The sequence below is a fragment of the Staurois parvus genome, unplaced genomic scaffold, assembly GCF_062004578.1.
Source record: "Staurois parvus isolate SC_StPar_1 unplaced genomic scaffold, SC_StPar_1.0 ptg000131l, whole genome shotgun sequence".
NCBI lineage: Eukaryota > Metazoa > Chordata > Amphibia > Anura > Ranidae > Staurois > Staurois parvus.
This window is the reverse complement of record NW_028317927.1, coordinates 11,133,712-11,139,743: the sequence shown is the minus strand read 5'-3', so window position 1 is coordinate 11,139,743 and position 6,032 is coordinate 11,133,712. Positions and strand designations below refer to the sequence as shown.

Here is a 6,032-nt window from a genome sequence, read left to right as displayed (position 1 = left end):
CTCTCCATGTATCTATCAATTGGAAACTATTCAATGAGCGAGAAAGAGCTTTAGCAAATGCCTTGGTGGAAGTAAAACTCTGCTTCTATCTAATATAGAATGGGCAGTCAAATTAAAATCTCCACCTATAATAGGATGTGGAGAATGATAACGATCAATAATTTCAAAGAGTTTTTTAAAGAAGAAAGTGGCTTGAGACTCATTAGGGCATAGACCAAGGCCACTGTAACAAGCCTACATGAACCCTTCAGAATCAAAAAACGGCTTTCAGGATCTTTGTAAATATGTGTTTCAAAAACGAGTGAATTGTGAATAAAAATAGCCACACCATGGGATTTAGATGAATATGAAGAACAGTGAAACTGACCGTAAGATTTAGCAAAGTACAACGGATGATTAGAAGTTGAAAAATCAGTTTCTTGTAAAAGGATTATATCTGCACTCAATCTTTTATAATGACGAAAGGCCTTTTTACGTTCTTATGGCAGGCCAAAACCCTGTAACACCTTAAGACCCATTGTAACTCATTAAGAGCAAGCTAGATCAATAGCTGTGGACTTGGTTATTTTATGTTGAAAAAAATACGTAAAGTTCTATAGAATAAAGGTCAAAAACAATCACCACATTATAATGGGAAGCCCCAATATACTCCAATCCATGCGCACAGGTTCTAATCAACATAACAGCATGAACATTCAAGACATTAGTGCATGTGCAACTCTGATTTATGATTCTAAATGAATAGCTCTGAGTGATCTGACATGATATATTAGTTGACATAGACCTTCCAACTTGTATAAAGTACCAATGTACAAACATAATTGCAAAAGTGTATGATAACATAACCAGGGGGTCAAAAGATAACCAGTATCCTGACCAAATAACAATTTTAAATGGACCTAAACGTCCAATACTCACCACCTGGACCGTAAGGGCAAGACCAACAGAAACAGACTATGGACCTACCCAAGCACTGATGGTAAGTATGCGGGGTAGTCAAACCGCAGCAGAGAGGTACAGCTTATCTAGAATATTCAATATAATATATGGTGCATAAAAAAACAGTCAGGCAGTATATATCCTATAAAGAAGGACAAAATACATTAAAGAAGAGAGAAAGGGAAGAGAGCAAAGAAAAAAAGGGGAGGAGGGAAAGGGAAGAGGGAGTTGGGGGGGAGATCTCTTATATCTTCTCTGTCATTCATCTGCATTCTGCCCCAAGTGATATAGATAGTTGATCATGGTTGATCATAACAAATTTTCTTTATTGAGTGAGCTGTGTTCAGTTAAGGGAAGACATTCTTTTAAGCCGAAAAATCCCTGAAGTACTGTCGTCATCTTCTTTGATCTCGACGTGAGGAAGGAGTAGACCATATAGGTGATGGACGAGGTGTTGCAGTTAGGTGTAGTGCTGGTTCAGGTTCTAAAAATCCCAATTTAACCAGGAGCTCTTTACCCTCGGTGACAGTGAAAATTGTATAAGTAGTGCCATTATGAGGTACTGACAATTTAAAAGGAAACCACCAACGATATCTTATACGAACTGATTGAAGCACTGAGGTTATTTCTTTCATTTTGTGTCTTCTTTCTAAAGTAGCCAAAGAGATATCTGAAAATATTTGTATTTTGGAACCTTCTTATTCTATATTGATAGGTATTTCTAGATGCATGTAAGATTTCTTCTTTTAGTTATGTAATCCTTCATACAAAGAATTATATCTCTAGGTGGTTTATCAGCAGTTGGTTTGGGTCGTAAGGCCCTGTGGATTCTATCGCATGCAAGGAGGGTAGTGGAGTCTCAGGGAGGAGAGTATGAAATAGTTTGGATACTGCAGGCATTAACTCAACAATAGACTCTGGGATACCTCTAACCCGCAAATTATTGCAGCGATTTCTGTTATCCATGTTTACCTGAGATTGTAAATAGGAAACGTTCTAAGCCAGCAGTTCATGTTCCTTCCTTAGATCATTGTGGGATAAAGAAAGCTCATCATGTTTAGTCTTCATTATATCTATGTGACTCCCTAATGCTGCAATTTCTTGAGTAAGAGTGCTGGTAGTTTTAAATAGTTCAGTTTGTATTTTATCGACTAACTTTTCATAAATGTCAGATAGACTAGCATCTAAGTCAGCTTTAGTAAGTTGACCGGAGTACTCGCTGTCGCAATGGATGATAGAAGACTGAGTCGAGGATCCGCTGGAAGCTCTGACTGGGTGCCATGTTGGGGCATCCCCTCCTTTTCTTTGGTGTGGAGTAAATATGTGGTTAGTGGATGCTGTGAAGGGCGACCAGGTACCTTCTTGCCCAAAAGCAAGCACTGGGGTGTACCACAGGGGTGCTGATGAAAGTCGGCAGAAAAAAAGGTGTTATTACCCTGGGAATTTACCCGTAGGACTCCAAGTCTAACAGAGCTACCGCTGAAAGCGTGTGTCCCTCATCACGCTGTGCATGCACCCCCATACCACTACATGACTTAATAAAGAAAGACACACACACTATAATTGGCATAAATTATCAGCTGTACTTTTATTGGTATAATTGAAATTAAATAATAACTCATATAATTTATTCAAATGTAATAAAATAAACTTAAATAATCAAGAATAGCTCAGTCATTTAGGACTCAAACATCAATTAAATAGCATAGAACAAGTCCCACAAGTCGGGCTTAAAATACCGGCCTACCCCAAAAGCGCAGCCAACTCAATTCAATTCTGCAAACCTAAGTTAAATATATCTAAGCCAATATCTGATAAATTAATATGATCAGATCTATAAATGCCACTATAACCTCCTTCCAGATCTACATGGCGGTAAGAACAACCATTAATTAGTGGCGTGAATGCTTCCATAGCCCTTTTTATCCTTTTCCTAACTTTTTCTAAAGGTTTAAATTGAGGACATACCAGCCACAGCAGACGTGGAATGACCTCAGAAAAGATAATAGTTGTATTCGGGAATGATAATTTCAAACGGCGCTTCATCATAAACAACAACTCCAATGTTGTTACCTTACAAATATCATTTCCCCCAAGATGAAATATTAAGATATCCGGATTAGGCCAAATATCAAACAACCTAGAAAGATGAAAGAATAAGTTAGCCCACTGTAGACCTCTCACACCCTTCCAACAAACTTGAAAACACAAAGGATCCATGGACAGATTTGTGGAGTAGCACCGTTGAGTAGCTCTTTTCCTTGCCCAAAAAACAGTGTCCAATGATCCAAATGCATCTTAGTACCTAGAATTCAAACAGAAAGATCAGATTGCATATATAACTGAAAGCGGTGAGATTCCCATCTACCAAGTTTCTTAATGATGATAATCATTCATGTCCATTCTTTCAGTCTCAGTAGCTGCACCTATCCTAAATGAATGGGGAGTAAATTTATAATGATTTAACCCTGCTTGAAAAAGACATTTCTTAAAAACAGATACAAAATTGATATCTTGTAAGGGAAGAAGAATCGGCATGCATGAAAAAAGGACCAGAGATAGCTGGCCTAAAAGATAGATACTGTTGAACAGCAATTAAAGGACAAATAATAGGGTCACCACAATTATGTAAGCTAATCCAACGTCCTATATTAGTTTGGTCCGGTTTTGATTTGGAAATAAATATACGAACTCCATTATCCGATAATAAAACCTGCTCAAGGATACATTTATTACCTAGGCAAAAGCTCTGATATAATGGACTGCATAGTACAGGAAATGACCAGAGACTGCAGATGTACTACAGGAGATGACCAGAGACTGCAGACATAGTACAGGAGATGACTAGACACTGCAGACATAGTACAGGAAATGACCAGAGACTGTGAACATACTACAGGAGATGACCAGAGACTGCGGACATAGTACAGGAGATGACCAGAGACTGCAGAGATGGGGGGAGCGGGTACACAAATTTGACAGGTACCCACTCCCACTTCCGCTGCGATTGCCTAGGCGATCAGAAGCGGAAGTTGTCCTCCCTTCCTCCCTCTTTGTAGTCTTCTGGAGACACGTGACAGGTTCCAGAAGACTACGGTTCCATTCACAAAGTGCAGCGCTTCTAGCGCATGTGCAGTGGGCACCCGGCTATCACAGCCAGGTGCCCACACTAAAGATGCCAGGGAAAGAAGACGGCCGGTGAAACCAGCGGTGGTGAGGACACTGCTGGACCGAGGAACAGGTAACTGGCTGTATTTTAAAAGTCCAAAGCTACAGTTTTTGTAGCTGTTGACTTTATTTTTTTTTTTAGCTGGAACTCTGCTTTAAAGGGCAGCTGCTTTGGGCCCTGCCTGGAGCTGCTGCACTGCTGACTCGGACTCCTCCTCTCTTCTGCCACAGAAGAGTGTATTCTAACACGGCAGCTGGGAGGGGGGGAAGTCCTGGTCAATATTCACTTCATAAGACCCACAGACATTTCCCCCCATTTTTGGGGCAAAAAAGTATGTCTTATGGAGCGAAAAATATGGTAAATAGATTTTGATTAAAGGCAATTTACCGCATAAAGCACTCCTTTATTATCTGGCTGTATTAAAATCCATGCATATAGTTGTTTTAGATTAGAATAAGAACTTTATCTAAATATTTTTATGCTTTTCACTTTTACTATTTTGAATGAAACTTCACATTTTCTAACTTGCTGGGGTTTTCTGACCACAGTTTAGAAAAAAATAGGAAAGGAAACTGATAAAAAAAATGTTGTTGTGTAGATCACTTTAAATGTATATATGTTTGAAAAACTTGAAATGTACTGTGTCGATTAGTATCAAAATTATCCTGCAGCTAATCTGCTGATTTTTTTTTTTTTTCAAGGCTGCCTTTGAACTGCTTTAAAAATAGAACTGATGCTGCACCATCTGCTTTCAGCTTTAAAGTGAACCTATATTGTGTCCTTGCTAGTAGGCACAATAAGAATCCTGTACTTACCTTCCCTGTTCCTCCACCCCAATCCACCATCAGTGCTGAGTGATTTAGGATGGGCATGTAGCTGGCCATTAAGCGTAAGTACTGTCACATGATACCAGGGAGATGTTTGCATAGCCTTGATTAATATTTGACTTTTCCACAAAGTTAAGGTGTCAGTTAACCCATAGTAGCATTTTACCATATACTATAGGCAAATACAATAATTCAACTTACATTATAGTTTATATACAGCAGGTGGTTATATAGATGGGTTTATGAATATATTGCAAAGCACCGTTTAGAACTTTGATATTAGTGTAATGTGACCCAATTGAACTAGCTCCACACTGCACCGTAAGAGTGGTGGTGGGTGGAGTTATCTCAAAACCTCGGATGTATAGTGTGTTGGGGGGGAAGCTAACAGGAGAGAAGAAGCCTCTGTCAATCACCCTGCTAGAGCTGCCTCACACACTGCTGCTGATTGTCATGAAGAGAAAGTAACTGGGGACAGAGAGCTGCTGTCAGTCAATCTGCTGAATCCAACCTGTAAACCAACGAACAGAGTTGTGTGTGTCAGCTTCCAGAGGTGAAAAAAGGAACTGCGGGGGGACTGCGGAGCATGCGTACGGAGAGTGGCAATGCAACAGTCAGAGGATCGGCTACAATAGTGTTGCCACTCAGAATAAGGAAGTGCTTTGAAACAGTAGGATCAACCAGGTATTTACTAGGAAAGATTTTATATATGATAAAAGTATTTTTAGCCTCTTGCTATGGGGGCAATTGTGCACGCTCACTCCCGCGCCCCCTGTGTGTCTCTATAAGACACACAGAGCATGGCTCAGCACCACCCCCTGCTCTGTCCCCACTGGATGTGATTGACAGCCAATGGCTCCCGATGCTGTGTCTCAGTCAATGGGGAGAAAGAGACCTGGGAGAGCCACTGCTCCCATGCACAACGCTGGATCACGATCGATGAGTATTAAGGGGGGCTGAGGGGGGAGCTGCACACTGAAGGTTTTTTACCTTCATGCATAGAATGCATGAGTGTAAAAAAACAGTCATTAAAAGTCAAAGCAAAACATCTTTGTAATACTGCAGTCAAAATCATATCCATTTGTACAGTATTAAAA

General features: G+C 40.0%; 1 pseudogene; it reads right to left on the bottom strand.

Annotated features, from left to right (window-relative positions):
- Positions 1-2,682: 2,682 nt before the first annotated feature.
- On the bottom strand, positions 2,683-4,992 carry LOC149466389 (uncharacterized; annotated as a pseudogene).
- Positions 4,993-6,032: the final 1,040 nt, after the last annotated feature.